This window comes from Scyliorhinus canicula, chromosome 18 (assembly GCF_902713615.1).
Source record: "Scyliorhinus canicula chromosome 18, sScyCan1.1, whole genome shotgun sequence".
Classification (NCBI taxonomy): Eukaryota; Metazoa; Chordata; class Chondrichthyes; order Carcharhiniformes; family Scyliorhinidae; genus Scyliorhinus; species Scyliorhinus canicula.
Window position 1 is genome coordinate 73,137,643 of NC_052163.1, and position 20,841 is coordinate 73,158,483.

Here is a 20,841-nt window from a genome sequence, read left to right on the forward strand (position 1 = left end):
ACGTATCAAAACAGGTTATAGCGAACAAACATGCCAGGAAACATACTTCCCAACAATCAACTATAGTCTGTACTGATTTTTTCCACCTTTTCAACCACCTCCCCCACGACAAACAGCCCCTCAAACACGGCCACAAACAATCCACACCTTTCCTCAAGCCCCCCCTGAAGAGCCCCTTAACTCATACTTTATCTTCTCTCATTGCAGGAAGTCATACAAGCCGCTACCTCCGGTGGCGATGCCGACCGCCTCTCCAGCAAAATATGCCGCCGTGCAATCAGACAGGCGAAGGCCAAGACATCGGCCTTCTTCCTCTCCATGAGATCCGGCTTCTCTGAAACCCCAAATAGCGCCACCAAAGGGTCTGGGTCCACTCCCTCCTCCACTGTCCTGGCTAAGAACATAAGAACTAGGAGCAGGAGCAGGAGTAGGCCATCTGGCCCCTCGAGCCTGCTCCGCCATTCAATTAGATCATGGCTGATCTTTTGTGGACTCAGCTCCACTTTCCGGCCCGAACACCATAACCCTTAATCCCTTTATTCTTCAAAAAACTATCTATCTTTACTTTAAAAACATGTAATGAAGGAGCCTCAACTGCTTCACTGGGCAAGGAATTCCATAGATTCACAACCCTTTGGGTGAAGAAGTTCCTCCTAAACTCAGTCCTAAATCTACTTCCCCTTATTTTGAGGCTATGTCCCCTAGTTCTGCATTCACCCGCCAGTGGAAACAGCCTGCCCGCATCTATCCTATCTATTCCCTTCATAATTTTAAATGTTTCTATAAGATTCCCCCTCATCCTTCTAAATTCCAACGAGTACAGTCCCAGTCTACTCAACCTCTCCTCATAATCCAACCCCTTCAGCTCTGGGATTAACCTAGTGAATCTCCTCTGCACACCCTCCAGCGCCAGTACGTCCTTTCTCAAGTAAGGAGACCAAAACTGAACACAATACACCAGGTGTGGCCTCACTAACACTTTATACAATTGCAACATAACCTCCCTAGTCTTAAACTCCATCCCTCTACAATGAAGGACAAAATTCCATTTGCTGCCTTAATCACCTGTTGCACTTGTAAACCAACCTTCTGTGACTCATGCACTAGCACACCCAAGTCTCTCTGAACAGCGCCATGCTTTAATATTTTATCGTTTAAATAATAATCCCGTTTGCTGTTATTTCTACCAAAATGGATAACCTCACATTTGTCAACATTGTATTCCATCTGCCAGACCCTAGCCCATTCACTTAACCTATCCAAATCCCTCTGCAGACTTCCAGTATCCTCTGCACTTTTCGCTTTACCACTCATCTTAGTGTCATCTGCAAACTTGGACACATTGCCCTTGGTCCCCAACTCCAAATCATCTATGTAAATTGTGAACAATTGTGGGCCCAACACGGATCCCTGAGGGACACCACTAGCTAATGATTGCCAACCAGAGAAACACCCATTTATCCCAACTCTTTGCTTTCTATTAATTAACCAATCCTCTATCCATGCTACTACTTTACCCTTAATGCCATGCATCTTTATCTTATGCAGCAACCTTTTGTGTGGCACCTTGTCAAAGGCTTTCTGGAAATCCAGATATACCACATCCATCGGCTCCCCGTTATCTACTGCACTGGTAATGTCCTCAAAAAATTCCACTAAATTAGTTAGGCATGACCTGCCCTTTACGAACCCATGCTGTGTCTGCCCAATGGGACAATTTCTATCCAGATGCCTCGCAATTTCTTCCTTGATGATAGATTCCAGCATCTTCCCTATTACCGAAGTTAAGCTCACTGGCCTATAATTTCCTGCTTTCTGCCTACCTCCTTTTTTAAACAGTGGCGTCACGTTTGCTAATTTCCAATCCACCGGGACCACCCCATGAAGACCATGAACACTCCCGCACAGAATCTTCCCAAATCTTTGCAACCCCAAACATGTGCGTGTGATTCGCTGGCCCCCGCCCACACCTCTCACACTCATCTGATACTCCCTGAAAGAACCCACTCATTCTTGCCCGAGTCATATGCACACTGTGCACCACCTTAAACTGTATCAGGCTCATCCTTGCACAAGTGGAGGTCCTGTTTCCCGTTCGCAGTGCCTCACTCCATACTCCCCAATTGATCTCCCCTCCCAACTCCACTTCCCATTTCTCCTTGATCTTCACCACCCGCTCGCCTCCCTGCTCCCCCAGCCACTTATATATATCCCCAATTCTTCCCTTTCCTTCCACATCCGGAAGCAGCAGTCGCTCCAGCAGGGTGTATCCCAGCAACCTAGGGAACCCCCTCCAGACCTTTCCCGCCCCATTTGCCTTCCTAATCACTTGTTGTACCTGCACACTGACTTTTTGTGATTAATGGTACTCTGATACCCAGATTCCTCTGTATCTCAGAACTCTGAAGTCTCTCTCGATTTAGGTAATACGCTTTTTAAAAATTCTTCCTGTCAAAGTGGAGAAGTTTACCTTTTCCCGCATGATACTCCACCTGCCACATTTTTTGTCCATTCACTTTATCTCTTCGTAGGCTGCTTATGCCCTCTTCACAATTAACTTTACCGAGGACAGACAGGAAATTGGAATTAAGACTACAACCACATCAGTCATCATCTTATTGAATGGCAGGGCTGGCTCAAAGGGCTGAATGGTTTAGTTCTGCCCCCAATTCTCTGCTCCAATGTTCCTTTGACTTTCCTATCGAATACCTTTGTGTCAATGGCAATTTTGGCAACTAGTCATTTGGTTCTGTTGACTTCTTTATTTCTATGTGAACCACAAGCTGTTTCTTATATTGACCAGATGACCACACAACCAGTATATTAGTTCAAAAGACAGTTTATTAACACAAGACTTATATCTATATGCAATGAAACAGGCGGCTACGCACTAAACTAGACCTAATAACTAAGATTGTTTTTTTAAATTTAGAGTACCCAATTATTTTTTCCAATTAAGGGGCAATTTAGCATGGCCAATCCACCTACCCTGCACACCCTTGGGTTGAGGGGGCGAAACCCATACAAACGCGGGGAGAATGTGCAAACTCCACACAGACAGTGGCCCAGAGCTGGGATCGAACCTGGGAGCTCGGCGCCGTGAGGCAGCAATGCTAACCACTGTGCCACCGTGCTGCCCCTAATAACTAAGATAACCTTTATTTAACTTCGGGGTGACCGGCTCTGTGCGAGAGATAAGGCCTTTATCTGTGTCCACGTGGGTCGGTTGGAAGTCGTCAGGTTCATCTCGGCTAAGCTCGTCCTTCAGGTAGCAATCGCGGGTCCTTGAACTTGGCTGGTTGATATGTTGCAATTGGTCGCACACAGGCCGGTCCAAAAGAGATCGATCTCGAGTGCGCAGCTTCTTATCCTTCTTCTCTTTCGTGCCCTTTTGGGCGGTCCTAACCTCAGATCCAATGGTTCAATAAGGTTTTGATCACCCTCATTGATCCTGGCCAATTTGGGGGCGGATACCTCGGTGGCTGGGCAGGTCCCAGCTATCATTGTCCCAGTCACGTAGGCCTTTCTAAATAAGGGGAAGTGGTGCTGGTTAGTCTGCTACTGTTGCAGTTCCTTGATTTGAGTTCTATTGTCCTGGGGGAAATGGTAATTGACTTTTAATGGGTGCAAGTTTCGGTCAGGTCTGGCTTCTTTGCACAATACACAGAGGTGGTATACTTATCTGTGTCCAAGTTGACCACAATTCCCATGGTCGTTTGCAGGTGGCCATTTTAGATGGCTACAGTTCCTTCTTCAAAGTCATTGATTTGAATTGCAATTAGTTGAGGCCCCAGTACTGATCCCTGCAGCACTCCACTCATCACATCTTTCCAACCTTCCCAGGAACATTCTTTACAGATGGGTCAGAATCTTTAAAAGCTCTCCCAATGCAGTCCTGCACACTGCCTGCTCTTGATGGGGCAGTAATTGGCCGGGTTGGATTTGTCCTGCTTTTTGTGTGCAGACATACCTGGGCATGTTTCCACCTTGCCAGTTAGATGCCAGTGTTGTAGCTGTAGTGGTATAGGTGGGCTATCGGTGTGGCAAGTTCTGGAGCACGCGTCTTTAGCACTATTGCCGGAATATTGTCAGGGCCGATAGCTTTTGCAGTATCCAGTGTCTTCAACCGTTTCTTGATATCATGATGCGAGTCTAAATCAGGGAGGGGGGTTAGCAGAGTATCATCCCAGTTCGGGGCGTAAATATTTATTTTCTTATACCCAATTCATTTTTTCCAATTAAGGGGCAATTTAATGTGGTCAATCCACCTTGTTGGGTCGTGGGGGCGAAACCCATGCAAGCACGGGGAGAATGTGCAAACTCCGCATGGATGTGAACCAGGACCGGAATCGAACCTGGGACCTCAGCACTGTGAGGCAGCAGTGCTAACCACTGTGCTGCCGTTCTGCCCCTCGGAGCATAAATATTAACTACAGTCACCGGGGTGGCCACCAAAGAACCACAACAATAACATGTTTGCTGGTAGGGTCAGCCAAAATCTTGGAGGCAGAAAACTGAACCCTTCTATGAATTAAAATCACTGGCCCCACATTCAAACCCATTTGAAAGACCGGTCTTCACACCCCTTTCGCTGCCTGCTTTGGTGTCTGACCTGCAAATGGCTCTCTTGCAAAAACACCACATCGGAGTTTAAGCCCTTAAGGTGAGCAAATACCCACAATCTTTTCACTGGGTAATTCAAACCCAAAATGTTCCAGGGGACCAAACGAATTGGGGGTTTCCCACCACCCACCTCCTCCCCATCAATCCAGAGTCAGATATTTTCACCAAAAGAGATTACCCAAAAGATATTTATTAGGTCCAGCAAACAGGCCCACCAGAGATGGCCACTCACCCAAATCAGAGGATCAAACAAAGAGAATCTGTAGACACCGTCAGCAAACTACATTCCCCCCACCCGTCCCCCCAACACCATCTCCCTTGAATACAACCACACCACAACAATGCAAATACAAATTGAGGCAAGGGAATCACAGAATACTAAAACCTACTGCTAACAAACCTAAACAAAACAAAAACTCTGAGTTTGTGATCTGAAAATAAAAAACCATTATTATGAGCTGCAGCCAACCCTTCTAAACCGCTCCCGTTAGTTAACTCTTAGGTTAGCAGGGAGGCTCCTAACTAGAGGTAAGAAAATTGGTTACATACATAAAAAATACCAAAACCCCATAAACCTTGCCCTCCGACAAGGAGGTATATATTGTCACAACAAACAGGACGGCATACAGAACTAAACCCCACATTGAAACAAAAAACATAAAAATTATAGAAATTAAACCACAACAGGAACAACAAAATACAAGATACAAAACGCTCATGAAATCCCAACAATGCAATAGTTCAACATGCCCTTCATCGAATCCAAAAAACTCAATTGCACCGTGCCCAACTTGTGTTTTTTAATGAAAAAAATCCACCTTTCCCAGCGCGTCAAAGAAATGGTCTTTTCCTTCGAAAGTTAGTCTGAGCCGATCAGGGTAGGCCACACCGAACCAGACTCTACTTTTATAGAGGGTGACCTTAGCTCTATCAAACATAACCCTCTTCTTCACCAGCTTCACCCATACCTTGAGAGAACCTGATGGCATGTCCTTTCCATTTAAATTCACGGTGCTCTTTTGCCCACCTCAGAACCCCCTTTTGCTCCTTGAAGTTATGGAACTTCACTGTTACCGCACCCGATGGAATCGTAGAATGGAGCCTTGATTGAATTGTTTGGTGGGCTCGGTCCAACGCAGGAGTGGATGTGAATCTACCTTGACCCAGCACCTTATCAAACTTATCTTCCTCTCTCAGCTCAGGGCTCCTCTTCTGCAATGGTACTCAGGTGGCGTTGGACCTTTCATCCTCTCGGGTCAAGGCATCTTCCATTGACTTCCGAAGGTCCTCTGACACAATTTATTAATGCTCTTCGAACTCCTTCGCCAAGGTACTTCGGCCGTCAGTGGGGTGGCCAGTGCACCAGAGACTGACTCCGCCATTTTACCTGACGATGAACCTGAGAGGCCTCAGACTCCATCAACAAATGTCTGCCTTCCACCTTCATTCCCTTGTCTTTGTGGGGCATTTGAACCAAACAGAATCTTTCTTACGTTAACTGTGTAGGTTTTCAAAAGAAAACAACCTGCTGAACTAAGAAAAAGGGACAAAACGGCGCCACCTCATGCGGGTCTTCCCCCTACATTACGTTACTGGAAGTCTGGCTTTAAGTCTTGAGGAGACAATGGAACTCAGGCCTGGTGAGGATGTGTATCATGACTCAGCGCCAGCAGAACCTGTAGAAAAGAGACATCAGAATAAAAGAGACATTGTCAGCGACAACGTGGGAACTCCCAGGAGCAACCATCGCAGGAGAGGAGCCTTGAGCTCCGAGAAGAAGATATCTACACTGAGTGATTGTAGCGTGGCCAGCCTCCTTCACTAGTATGGGTACTTCAATAGTGAGTCTGGGTCGTCTCTGTACCAAATTCTCAGAAATCGCGATTAAGCTAGCTCTTTTGAATAAAGTAGAGTTGGACTAAATTCAGGTGTCTATATTGTGTCTGTCTAAGCTGATCGAGCAGGGTCTCGGTCAAAGATGGGATCTTAGGTATCACAAATCGAGGTACAGAATTGAGTATGAAAGCAGGGGCATTAGGCTGAACGTGTATAAAGCTGCAATCAGGCAACAACTAGAGTACCAGTTCTGGTCATCACACATTCAAAAGGATGTGGTAAGTGCAAGGTTGGCAAGGGAGAGTAGATAGATCTACAGAGAGGGGTCATGGACCCGATGGGCCAAGTGGCTCCCCTTTCTCTTGTAAAAACTCAACAACTCTATGGGTGATTTTCCGGCCCCTCCAGTTGGCGGAATCTTCCGGTTGAACTGAAGGCGATCCCACGTAACTGTTTCCCTGCGAGTGGGATGGGTGAGTCATGCAAAACGTTATAGGAGCCCCACCAACAGCCAATGGTGAGCAGCCTCCGCTGGCGGAAACCACACCACGGGGCGGGTGTGGTGGGGGGGGGGGGGGGGGGGGGGGGGGGGTTTACGGTTGGGGGAGGGGGCGGGGTGTTCTTCCTATGACTTAAAAAGCAAGAAGATAATAACTGTTAGCCAACATGGATTTGTTGAAAGTAAATCATGTTTGACTAACACGATTGAGTTATTTGATGAGGTGATTGGACAGAGTTAATGAGGATATTTGGGTTGATGTTATGGACATGGACTTTCAAAAGGCTTACATGAAAGACTGGTTAGCAAAATTAAAGCCCCTGAGATTACAGGGACGGTGCCAGTGTGGATATGAAACTGGCTGAAGGACAAAAAGCAGACTGCAATGCTGAACTGTTCTTTTTCAGACTCAGGGACAGAGGCGTTCCAAGGATTCGCTATGAGAACCACTGCGTCTTTTTATATATAGGTATATTTAAAATATTTAATTCAGGCATTTGTAAAACAAACAACAAATAGAACAAATAAGAGCAGAAGTAAAATTGCTCAACATAATAAATGACTAACACCCCCCCCCCCCCCCCGCACTTTACCCCCACCACCCGTTCTGCCTTCCCCATTTTAACCCCCTTAACCCACGTTCCTCCTCTGCTGACACCTCAATCCTCCTTAAAGAAGTCAATGAATTGCTTCTACCTCCGAGCGAACCCATCAATCGACTCCCTCAGGACAAGCTTGATCCTCTCCAGCCGCCGGAATTCTGCCAGGTCGCTCACCCACACACTCGCCATCGGGGACTCCGAGTCTCGCCACCCCAACAAAATCTGTCTACGGGTTATCAGGGAGGCAAAGGCCAAAACATCGGCTTCTCTCGCCCCCTGGATCCCGGGCCTTCCGACACCCCAAATATCGCTACCTCTGGACTCGGGGCCACCTTTACCCCCAACACCTCAGACATTACTTCCGTAAATCCCTGCCAGAACCCCCCACTCCAGTTTCGGACATACCCAAAACATATGGATATGGTCCGTGGGCCTCCCGCGCACCGCCCACACCTGTCCTCTACTCTCTCAAAGAACCTACTCATCCTCGCCACCATCATATGTGCCTTGTGAACTACTTTAAACTGATAAGACTGAGCTTCGCACATAGCGAGGGCGCATTCACCCTCAGTCAACTCTCTTCCTACATCCCGGCCTTTAAAGCTCCCCCCCCCCCAGCTCCTTCCCACTTCTGTTTAATATCTCCCACCAGGGCCCCAGTCAATCAGCTCCTTGTACACCTCAGACACCTTCCCCTCCCCTACCCCCTCCTTGTACACCTCAGACACCTTCCCCTCCCCTACCCTCTCCTTGTACACCTCAGACACCTTCCCCTCCCCTACCCCCTCCTTGTACACCTCAGACACCTTCACCTCCCCTACCCTCTCCTTGTACACCTCAGACACCTTCCCCTCCCCTACCCTCTCCTTGTACACCTCAGACACCTTCCTCTCCCCTACCCCCTCCTTGTACACCTCAGACACCTTCCCCTCCCCTACCCTCTCCTTGTACACCTCAGACACCTTCCTCTCCCCTACCCCCTCCTTGTACACCTCGGACACCTTCCTCTCCCCTACCCCCTCCTTGTACACCTCAGACACCTTCCTCTCCCCTACCCCCTCCTTGTACACCTCGGACACCTTCCTCTCCCCTACCCCCTCCTTGTACACCTCAGACACCTTCCTCTCCCCTACCCCCTCCTTGTACACCTCGGACACCTTCCTCTCCCCTACCCCCTCCTTGTACACCTCGGACACCTTCCTCTCCCCTACCCCCTCCTTGTACACCTCAGACACCTTCCTCTCCCCTACCCCCTCCTTGTACACCTCGGACACCTTCCTCTCCCCTACCCCCTCCTTGTACACTTCAGACACCTTTCCCTCCCCTACCCCCTCCTCGTACACCTCGGACACCTTCCCCTCCCCTACCCCCTCCTCGTACACCTCAGACACCTTCCCCTCCCCTACCCCCTCCTTGTACACCTCGGACACCTTCCCCTCCCCTACCCCCTCCTTGTACACCTCAGACACCTTTCCCTCCCCTACCCCCTCCTCGTACACCTCGGACACCTTCCCCTCCCCTACCCCCTCCTTGTACACCTCGGACACCTTCCTCTCCCCTACCCCCTCCTTGTACACCTCGGACACCTTCCCCTCCCCTACCCCCTCCTTGTACACCTCGGACACCTTCCTCTCCCCTACCCCCTCCTTGTACACCTCGGACACCTTCCCCTCCCCTACCCCCTCCTCGTACACCTCGGACACCTTCCCCTCCCCTACCCCCTCCTTGTACACCTCGGACACCTTCCCCTCCCCTACCCCCTCCTCGTACACCTCGGACACCTTCCCCTCCCCTACCCCCTCCTTGTACACCTCGGACACCTTCCTCTCCCCTACCCCTCGGCAACACCTTATCCTGCAGGCCCAAGGGTGGCAACCCGGGAAAGAAAGACACCTCCCTCCTCACAAAATCTCGGATCGCAAGTACCTGAAATCGTTCCCCCATGGCAGCTCGTATTTCTCCTCCAGACCCTCTAAGTTCGCAAAGCTGCCCCCTACGAACAGGTCCTCGAATTGCTCAACCCCTGCCTGCCACGACCACCTCGCCCCCGTTCCAAAAAAACCCTCTTGACCCGTGGGGTTTTCCCCGCCCATACAAATCCGCAATCATCGCGTTAACCTTCTAAAGGAATGACTTCGGGACAATGATCAGAAGGTTCTGAAATATGAACAGGAACCTTGGCAGTACCGTCATCTTCACTGTCTGCATCCATCCCACCAACGACAATGGCAGCAGATCTGACCTCTTCAAATCCCCCTTCATCTGATCCACCAGCCAAGTCAAATTTAACTTGTAACTGCGCCCACCTCCGAGTCACCTGGATGCTGAAGTATCTGGAGCTCGCCCCCACCACCTTAAATGGTAGCTCCCCCGCCTTCCTCTAGTCTCAATCGGGAACATCTTGCTCTTTCCCATGTTCAGCTTGTATCCAGAGAACCGAGCAGAGTCCTCCAAATTCCCCATAAAACCCCCCAATGGATCCAAAATATATACCAACAGGTTGTCCATGTACAATGAAACCCTGTGCTCGACCCTCATCCCTCACAATCCTTTTCCAATCTCTCGATGCTTTAAGCGCCATTGCCAATGGCTCTATAGCCAAGACAAAAAGCAATGGGGACAGCAGACACCCCTGCCTTGTCCCAACCCAAAATATCCCAAACTCACCTTGTTCGTCCACACACTTATGACCGTGCCTTGTACAGCAACCGGACCCAGTCCACAAACCCCTTCCCAAACGCAAGCCAGCCCACCACCTCCCATAAATATTCCCAGTTGAAAGCTTTCTCCGCGTCCATCGCCACTTCCACTTCCACTTCCTGCCTCTCTGGGGGCATCATAATCACATTAAGCAGCCTCCTCACATTTACCGACAACCGTCTCCCTTTCACAATCCCCGTTTGGTCCTCACTTATCACCCCCAGGACGCAGTCCTCAATTTGCGAAGCCAAAATCTTTGTCAACAACTTGACGTCCACATTCAACAACGGTATCAGATGGTATGATCCACACTGCTCCGGATCCTTATCTTTTTACAGTATTAGGAAGATGGATCCTGCAATAATGCAGGAGGGGAGTTCCCCCCTCTCCTTAGCCTCATTTTTTGCCCTCACCAGCAACGGCCCTAAGACCCCCCCAAACCTTTTATTAAACTCCACCGGGAACCCATCCAGGCCCGGGGCCTTCCTTACATGCATCGCCCCCGCCCCCATACTCTCCATCACATCCCTCAACCCAATAGGGTTCCACCAGCTCCTCGGCCACCCTGGGAAACTCCAGGAACCGCCGCACCTTGTCTGATCCCGTATCTTTAAATGCGTCTCTTGTAGAAAAGCCGTCCGCCTTCAGACTCCTCAAGTGTGCGAACACACGGAACCATTTGACTGGTCCATTCAGCCCCTCATGTCTCACCTGACCAGCCTGGTTGGGGGGCTCCCCGTCCCCCTCCCCTGCCGATCAATCACATCCCTTTCTGGGCCAGCCCCGGCCCGTTTCACACGACCCTCCAGGACCAATCTCAGATGTCCACTGTCATCACTCCCTTTCCAACTGCGCCACACCAACCGCACCCTTGACGGCGCATCCCTCCCACAAACAAAACAACAGCTCCATCCCCATTCCCTTCCCCATATCAACCACCTGACCATCCCTTACTGTGCTCCCATTAACTAGCCCACCCAGCTCGCATGGCAGCCCATGCACAAGGCCTCCAAACTTCCTACCCATCCCCTGATTATCCCCACCCCGTCCGCACTCCCTAAAGAAACAAAGAAACAGAAAAAGGTGCACTCGCCTTTGAAGCTCCCCAAGCACCCCGTCACCAAGCCCACAAAAACATTTCAAAGGAGTAAAAGCTCTCCAAAAATAACCAAAAGAAAACTGCTTTTCACAGCTCCTCAACAGTTCAATGTCCTCCTTTTCCTGCCAGCCCATTATCCCTCGAAAACTCCATCGCTTCCTCTGGAATACCAAAGTAGTATTCTCGATTCTGGAAAGTCACCCAGAGGCAGGCTGGGTACGGCACTCCCAACTTCACCCCCTTCTTGAAGAGGGCAGTCTTGACCCGATTAAACCCAACTTCCTTGCTTTCTTCTCCTTCAGCCTCATTTGGGTCTCCCGCATCACCCCCAACTCGGCCACCAACGAGGTAAGCTGCTCTGCTCACTCCATGGCCACCACTAGAAGTCCTCAGCTCCTTTTTATATATATTAATGACATTGGAACAAAGGAACGGGAGTAGGTCATCTAACCCATCAGGCCTTTTCCACCAATTGGTTCATGGCTGCTGTGTGAGCTAACTCATAAACCGTCCTTCGCCCCCTATCCCTTAATACAAATGTTAACAGAAATCTATCAACAACTTGCATTTCTTGTTACTGTACTGTTTATTTTTTCTGACTGCCTTCTTTTTTCCGTCCTTTGTCCTGAGCCTGCGTGTGGTAAACACCACTGGTAACACACTACATGTATTATGGTACTGCCACTGTATTACAGGTACCGCGGTAAATCCCAGCCTGTTGGCTCCTCCCAGCAGGCGGCGTATAAAAGTGTACGCTCTCCTGCGCTGCTCCCATTCTGGTTCCAGCTGCAGGAGGCTCAACATCTTGTGCAATAAAGCCTCAATAGTTTCACCATTCTCATCTCGTGGTTATTGATGGTACATCACTGGCAGAGTGTAATTTCCAAGTTTGACATGAAACCGAGGGATGTAGTGAACAATAAGTAGGACAGTACAGTGTCCAAGAAGACACAAGCTTACAAGATGCAATTCAGCATTGGGTAATGTGAAGTGATCATTTGGACGATACACAGTGGGGGCAGGAACAGAGGAGCATGAGGGTTTGTGAAGACAAATCTTCAAAGGTGGCAGAACAAATTAAGATGAACACACAGGATCATCACCTTCGTTAATAAAGGAATAGGAATAGAGTACAACAGTAAAGAAGCTATGTTAAACTGTTTCAGAGCACAGTTGGATTTCAGTTGAAGAAGAATGTCAGGGTCTTAGGGAGGTTTAGTAGCTGACCCCTTTAAGGGGCGTTGTTCACACACGGAATTGCCGAGCAGAGCATGGACTTTCCCTCAGTTTGACCCAGGAGGCAGACTGGCAGCATTAAGGCTGCAATAATCTGTAAACATGTTGTACATGTAAACGTTTGTTGTTTGTATCTAAGTTACTGCAGGAGGGTGGCACAGTGTCAGCACTGCTGCCTCACAGCGCCAGGGAACCGGGTTACTGCCTGTGTGGCATTTGCACGTTCTCCCCGTTGTCATAAAATACATCCAGGTATATGATGGTGCAGGCAGGCAGTGATTGACACACAGGATGACCAGTGAACACACAGAACACAGCAGCCAATCACCAGACAGGACACGCCCACTATAAAGCCAGAGGGCACTAGTTTTCCCGCTCTCTCGGGATCCAGCCTCTGAGACAGTCAGAGCTCGTGAGCAGCAATTAGAATAAATACCATGTGGTAGTCAGTTAGTCTGGTCAGGTGAGCCTCAGGTCTCCAGTCAAATCAGCATAGTGTCAACCCACAGTTAAAGTATGTATTATAGTTAAGAGATCAATAAAATAGAGTTGCATTTCTTCAAGTGGTGGAAGCCTGTCTCTCTCACCACTGCAGTAAACGCAGTCCTCGCAGACCCAGTTTACCCAACACATCATGGTACCAGTGAGTCATGCTCGAGTTTGACAGACCTACCTTGAGATAATCTGCCTTTGACCAGCGATCAGCCATCCGGTAATATGGACAGCGTCCGCCCTCCCCCGCAGCTCCGCATCGCCGGCAACCTCGGTGCAAACTGGAGGATTTTCAAGCAGAAGTTCCAGCTATATCTTGAAGCCACCGACCTCGAAGCCGTATCAAATGCCAGGAAGATCACTCTCTTCCTTTCTAAGCCGGGGACCACGCTATCCACATCTTCAACTCCCTCACCTTTGCTGAAGGCGAGGACAAGACAAAGTTTAAAACAGTCCTGCTGAAGTTCGACAGCCACTCTGACATCAAAGTCAATGAGAGCTTTGAACGCTGTGTGTTCCAGCAGAGGCTTCAGGGTAAGGATGAACCTTTTCAGTCCTTTTTAACCCATCTCCGCATCCTCGCGCAGTCCTGCAACTATGGCTCCACTTCCGATTCCATGATCCGGGATCAGATCGTTTTCGGGGTCCACTCCGATCCCCTTCGCCAGCAGCTCCTAAAAGTTAAGCAGCTCACCCTTACCGTCGCCATCGAGACCTGCGTCCTCCACGAGCACGCTACTAGCCGGTACTCCCACATCAAGGCGGCAGAAACGGCACGGCAAAACCCCCACGGTGCGGAACGGGTGCAGGCCATCAAACAACTACAGAGGCTGAGTCTGGATGAGGGCGGCCATTTTGCGCGCTTTTCCCGGGTTCCTGCGCATGCACGCCACGACCGAGGGGACGGTGACGCCGACGACCGAACTGCGCAAGTGCGCACATCGTTCGACAGCACTACGCATGCGCAGTGGTGCACGGAACGTCCTGACGTCGGTGCCATGACGTGCTCCAACTGTGGCTCCGCCCATTTAAAGCGGCAATGTCCCGCGAAATCTCAATGCTGTCTCTAGTGTGGCAAGCTTGGCCACTACACAGCCCTTTGCAGATCTGCTCAACTGCCCAATACACAGCAATCCCAGCCGCAGCGCAGGAGCGTCCGGTCAGTACAGCAACCCGTTGCAGACTCCGACTCCGACATTCTTCCAGATCCCGATACCGAGGGCCTCACATCCCCATTCCGGGTGGGCATCATCGCCAAGCATACGCTGCCTTCAGCAACGATGGTGAAACAACTCCCAGTGATGAGCATTGATCCGGACAATGACTGGTGTTCCACCCTTACGGTCAACAAGGCTCGCATACGCTTCAAGCTGGACACCGGCGCTTCAGCCAACCTCATTTCCAAGTCTGACCTTGACACCATCCGCGTCAGGACAAGCATTCTTCCACCGGCCTGCCAGCTCCTCGACTACAATGGCAATGCCATTGCTGCCAGAGGCTCATGCCAGCTTGCGGTGTCCCATCGTTCTTCAAAAGCAACCCTGCACTTTGAAATTGTAGGAACCAACAGAGCCTCCCTGCTCGGTGCTTGGGCCTGCAAATTCCTGAACCTTGTGCAGCGGGTTCACACCATGTCGCCCGCTGAGGCAACGGCCTCGCCAGATGTTAACTTCCAAGCCCAACTCGATGACATCATAGCGCAATACCACAGCGTGTTCGAAGGTATGGGCACACTCCCTTACCGATACAAAATACTGTTGAAGCCAAATGCTACCCCTGTGGTCCTTGCACTGCGTCGGGTGCCGGCACCCCTTAAGGACCGCCTCAAGCAGCAGCTGCAAGACCTCCAGGACCAGGGCGTCATTTCTAAGGACACGGAACCCACGGACTGGGTTAGCCCCATGGTCTGTGTCAAAAAGCTGTCAGGGGAACTTTGAATCTGTATCGACCCCAAAGATTTGAACCGTAACATCATGAGGGAACACTACCCTATCCCTAAACGAGAAGAGCTAACCAGCGAGATGGCTCATGCCAAATTCTTCACGAAGCTGGATGCCTCCAAGGGGGTTTTGGCAAATACAGCTGGATGCGTCTAGCCGAAAGCTGTGCACATTTAACACCCCGTTCAGTCACTACTGTTACAAACGAATGCCCTTTGGCATCATCTCCGCCTCAGAGGTGTTCCGCCGAATAATGGAGCAAATGATGGAGGGCATCGAGGGGGTGCGAGTGTACACCGATGATATCATTATCTGGTCCACAACTCCTCAGGAGCACATCGATCGCCTCAAACGAGTGTTCCATAGGATCCATGAGCATGGCCTCTGACTCAACAGAGCCAAATGCTCGTTCGGTCAAGCAGAAATAAAGATCCTTGGCGACCACATTTCGCAGTTCGGTGTGCAGCCAGATGCAGACAAGGTGTCGGCGATCAATGCTATGAAGACCCCGGAGGACAAGAAGGCGGTCCTCCGCTTCCTAGGGATGGTCAACTTCCTTGGGAAGTTTATCCCCAACATTGCATCACGCACCACAGCTCTCCACCATCTCGTTAAAAAAACTACAGACTTCCATTGGCTACCCGCTTATGAGCGAGAGTGCCGTGAGATCAGGGCGAAACTCACCAAGGCCCCGGTGCTGGCATTTTCGACCCCGCCAAGGAGACAAGGTATCCACCGACGCGAGCCAGGCTGGCATTGGGGCAGTACTCCTCCAGCGGGACGACGACTCCTCCTGGGCCACAGTCGCATATGCCTCTAGAGCCAAGACACCCACTGAGCAACGATACGCTCAGATTGAAAAAGAATGCCTGGGCCTCCTCACAGGGATTGACAAATTCCATAATTACGTGTATGGCCTCCCCAAATTCACGGTCGAGACAGACCACAGGCCATTAGTTCACATCATCCACAAAGACCTCAATGACATGATGCCTCGGTTACAACGTATCCTCCTCAAACTCAGCTGCTACGATTTCAACCTGGTCTACACCCCGGGCAAAGAGCTCATTGTGGCCGATGCACCCTCTAGATCTATCACCACACCGTGTGAGCAGACAGACTTTGTCTTTCAAATAGACGCGCAGGTGAAATTTTGTGCCTCCAACTTTCCGGGCACTGATGAAAGGGTCGTGCAAATTCGTCAGGAGACGGCCAGGGATCCTTTACTCCAGCGGGTCATGCGACATCTCACGGATGGTTGGCAAAAGGGGCAGTGCCCCCAGTTTTATAATGTAAAGGACGATCTAGAGGTAGTGGATGGCATACTAATGAGCTGGACAGAATTGTGATCCCACAGAGCATGCGCAAGCTGGTCCTCGGCCAAATCCACAAGGGTCACCTGGGGGTCGGAAAATGTCGCCGTAGAGGCCGAGAGGCAGTATATTGGCCAGGAATCAGCCAAGATATCGGCAACATGGTCCTCAATTGCCCAACGTGTCAAAAGTTCCAGCCAGCAAAGCCTAAAGAGACTCTACAACCGCATGAAATGGTGACCTCCTCATGATCCAAAGTTGGTGTTGACCTCTTTCATGCCAAGGGCCGAGACTATGTCCTCCTCATGGACTACTTTTCCAACTACCCCGAGGTGGTCAAACTGACTGACCTCACCTCAGCAACAGTAATCAAGGCATGCAAGGAGACTTTTGCCCGGCATGGCATCCCACTCACAGTTATGACTGACAACGGCCCTTGCTTCTTCAGCCAGGAGTGGACAAATTTTGCCCGGCTGTACAATTTTAGGCACGTCACATCAAGCCCCCACTACCCCCAGTCAAATGGGAAGGCTGTAAAAGGGGTCCACATCATTAAAAGACTTGTGCAAAGCTGCTGACTCGGGTTCGGATTTCAACCTGGCACTGTTAGCCTGCAGGGCAACTCCTTTGTCCGCTGGCCTGTCCCCAGCACAGCTCCTAATGAACCGTACACTGCGAACCACGGTGCCGGCTATCCACATTCCGGACCGTGACAACTTCCCGGTCCTACAGAGGGTGCAACAGTCTCGGGGCCCAATGCAAGTCGGCGTACGACGCCCACGTCACAGATCTCCCTGCTCTGGTCCCTACTGACCGAGTTCGTGTTCAGCTACCTGACGGCGGCTGGTCTGCCACAGCTGTGGTGGTTAAGCAAGTGGCCCCGAGATCGTTCCTCGTTCACATGCCTGATGGCTCCTTTCTTCGGCGTAATAGGTGGGCACTGCGGCGACTTCCACGCCCGCCACCTAACCGTGATGTCCCGCCTCGCACGCTGGTTCCTCAGGACGCGCCCTTCCACGAGGCCGCCGATCTGCCAGTTATTCTACCGACCTCTACATTGGAGGCAGTTCCGCCCGTTCAAGTGCAGGCGGCCCCTGACCCACCCTTGAGGCGGTCAATCAGAATTTGTCACCCGCCACAGAGACTGAATGTTGCATTACCTTGTGATCTCATCGTTTACACATCTGTACATAATGTGTTTTTTTCCTAATTTTTTATCTGCCCTCTATCTGCACTAGACACCTTCCCATGTAAATACGTTAGCATATTTTGTATATAGTCAGGCTCCTATACACACACACACTCACTATTTATTGACCTGAACACATTTTTTTAAAACAAAATAAAAGGGCGGGAGATGTCATAATATACATCCAGGTATATGATGGTGTGCAGACAGGCAGTGATTGACACACAGGATGACCAGTGAACACACAGAACACAGCAGCCAATCACCAGACAGGACACGCCCACTATAAAGCCAGAGGGCACCAGTTTTCCCGCTCTCTCGGGATGCAGCCTCTGAGACAGTCAGAGCTCATGAGCAGCAACTAGAACAAACACCATGTGGTAGTCAGTTTGTCTGGTCAGGTTAGCCTCAGGTCTCCAGTCAACTCAGCATAGTGTCAACCCACAGTTAAAGTATGTATGATAGTTAAGAGATCAATAAAATCGAGTTGCATTTCTTCAAGTGTTGGAAGCCGGTCTCTCTCACCATTGCAGTAAACGCAGTCCTCGCAGACCCAGCTTACCCAACACATCATCCTCCGGGTGCTCCGGTTTCCTCCCACAGTCCAAAGAGAGCGGGGGTGTGGGCCTAATTTGGGTGCTCTTTCAGAGGGTCAGTCAGACTCGATGGGCCAGATGGCCTCATTTTAGAAATTCTATGGTTCTATGGTGTAGAATAGGTTTACCAGAACAGTCGCAAAGATGAAGAACTTCAATTATGGGGACACTCGAGAGAATCCTGTGCAGGGTTTGTATCAAGAAACTGTTTCCTGTGACAGAAGTGATGCTAACCAGAGGATAGAGAACACAATAGATTGCATTGAAATAATTTAATTTTGTTAACAGAGAGGTCAATAGCCAGGGGCAGAAGTTTGAAGGATTAGAGGTAAGGAGTAATTATTTTCCAGACAGAGAGTGATGGGTCTCTGGAACTTAATGCTTGAGAGAGTGATAAAGGTAGAAACCCTTGCCACGTTTAAAAAAAACACTTGGATCTAAGCATAAACTGCAGATACCTATAAGGCTGTGGGCCAAGAGTTGGAATGTAGAATTAGACTGGATAGTTTTGTCATGGCCTGTACACATACACTGGGTTGAATAACCACCCTTCCGTGCAATCAAACTCTCCATTTCAACATTCAGGTGATTGGCAAAAGACCTGAGGTGACATAAGCAAACCACTATTGATGCAACAAGTTGTTGGGATTGGGAATTCACTGCCTGAAAGGATCATGGGAGTAGATTCAATCGTAACTTTATAAAGGAATTTGGAAAAGTTGTAGGTTATTGAGAAAGAGCAAGAGAGTGGGACTAATTGGCAATTCTTTCAAAGAGCAGATGCGATACGATGGGCTGAATGGCCCTCCTGTGCTGTGCTATGGCTCTCTAATTCAGTGACAGAATGACGGGGTGACCTATACCATACCGGTGTCAAACATGGCTTAACCTTGCACACACCCAGCTGAATGACGGGTGTGTGGTCTGCTGTCAATACAGAAGGATTTGTGTATTGGAGTGTGTATCTCGTTATGTCATTATTCAGGATTTCAGACATTCCTGGCAGTCCAAAATAAGCTCTGAAAATTCTTTTCTATTTTTTCTTCAGTAACCCGTAGTTTCTGTCTCATCGTTCTGATATGAGAGCACGAAATCACTTGCATGGCAACACCTTTGTTTATCTATATTTTGAAACACAGATGATAAAATCACTTCGCCTCCATTAACCACAAGTCATCTTTAGCTGCCAATTTGCTCAATCAGCGGCCTTGCCTCCACTCCCACCCTTGTCATCAGTAAAGTTCAGACTCCCACCTTCATTGGTACAGACGCCATCACCACTCCCTGTGAAATCTAAGGCTTGTGAACCTGAATTTTAAGACACACCTTGTTTAACTATTCAGTGCTAGATCTTGTTAGATGGGAATGTAGGACTCAAAATACAAACTGATTAGCTGTAATTTTATCAAATGGCGGAACAGGCTCGAGGGGCCGAATGGCCTTCTTCGCCTCCTCTTTTGTGTGTTCGCATGTTTGTCTGAGGCTGGAAAGAATGGAGCAGATGCTAGAATACAACCAGCCCTAAACTGGGACTGTTGTGAAACAGAATGTTGAAATAGCAGCAGATTGGTTTTGCTGTGGAGACTGTTTAGGAATTTGTATTCTGCTGTTGCAGGTCAGAGACAGACTGCATTTGGGTTCACCGTATCTCAATTCTCCCAGTGTCAAAGAGGTTTCCAATCATCATGGTTCCAATTTGCCACATCTATCTACACTCAGTCTCTCTACACTTTTCTTTCTATACACAAGGAAGCCGGCCATCATGCCTACGCTTTGAAAGAGTTTTCCAATTAGTCGCACTACCTCACTGTTTCTGGACAGCAATATTTCACAAGTTACTGTTCCATCTTCTTGCATCGTCCTTTCTATTTAAAATAAACTTTCAATTTCAGGGCAATTTAGCATGGGCCAATCCACCTATCCTGCACGTCTTTGAGTTGTGGGGGTGAGACCCACGCAGACACGGGGAGAATGTGCAAACTCCACATGGACAATGACCCAAGGCCAGGACCGAACCCGAGTGCTCAGTGCCTTGAAGCAGCAGCACTAACCACTGCGCCACCATTCCATTGCCCTTTCAGACAGTGCACTCCAGATCAGAATACGTCACAATGTAAACAATTCTCCGCTAAATATTCTCTGGATATTTTGACAATTATCTTCAGCCTTTATCCTCTGGTTACTTATCTTTCTGCCTGTGGAAACAATTTCTCTTTATACTCGAAGTCCTTCGCAAGTTGAACACCTCTACATTATACACAGATTCAGAACAAATTAAATGAGAAATTGTAATCAGAGTAAAGTAAGAAATACTGACCTGAGAACTATCTGTTACACACACGTTACTGGAGTAATCATGAAGACGTTACCAAGTGTAACAGATTGTTTGTGTTGTTAATGCTGGTGGCCGATGTGAACAGTGGATTTAGTCGGCATTAACGAAAACAAAATAAGCGGCTCACTGATGAAATGGAATGATCAGGAACTGTGTTAGTTTACAATGTATGGGAGGGGCTGGGGGCTCAGGCTACTTTGCAAGGACAAGCCCGTGCTGACAGCATTGGATTCCAGGCGAGTCTTGCTGACCTACAGTGGATTATTCAATCAGGAGAATGGATGACGATGTGAAGCCACTGCTGTTTGTGCGCTGTTTGTGGACATGTCACTGCTCATTGTGAACCCATCGCAGTCCTGGGCAACAGCCATGGTGACTGAG

The 20,841-nt window shown here is 49.4% G+C and overlaps 1 protein-coding gene across 3 annotated transcripts in view; it reads right to left on the reverse strand.

The window, feature by feature from the left end:
- The window catches only part of LOC119953188 (A-kinase anchor protein 2-like), a 139,159-nt gene extending 118,588 nt beyond the window's left edge, over positions 1-20,571 (reverse strand). For all 3 annotated transcript variants that reach the window (XM_038777173.1, XM_038777176.1, XM_038777172.1), the window contains exon 1: positions 20,443-20,571. The gene's annotated coding sequence lies outside the window, so the exon portion shown is untranslated. The remainder of the gene's footprint in view (positions 1-20,442) is intronic.
- Positions 20,572-20,841: the final 270 nt, after the last annotated feature.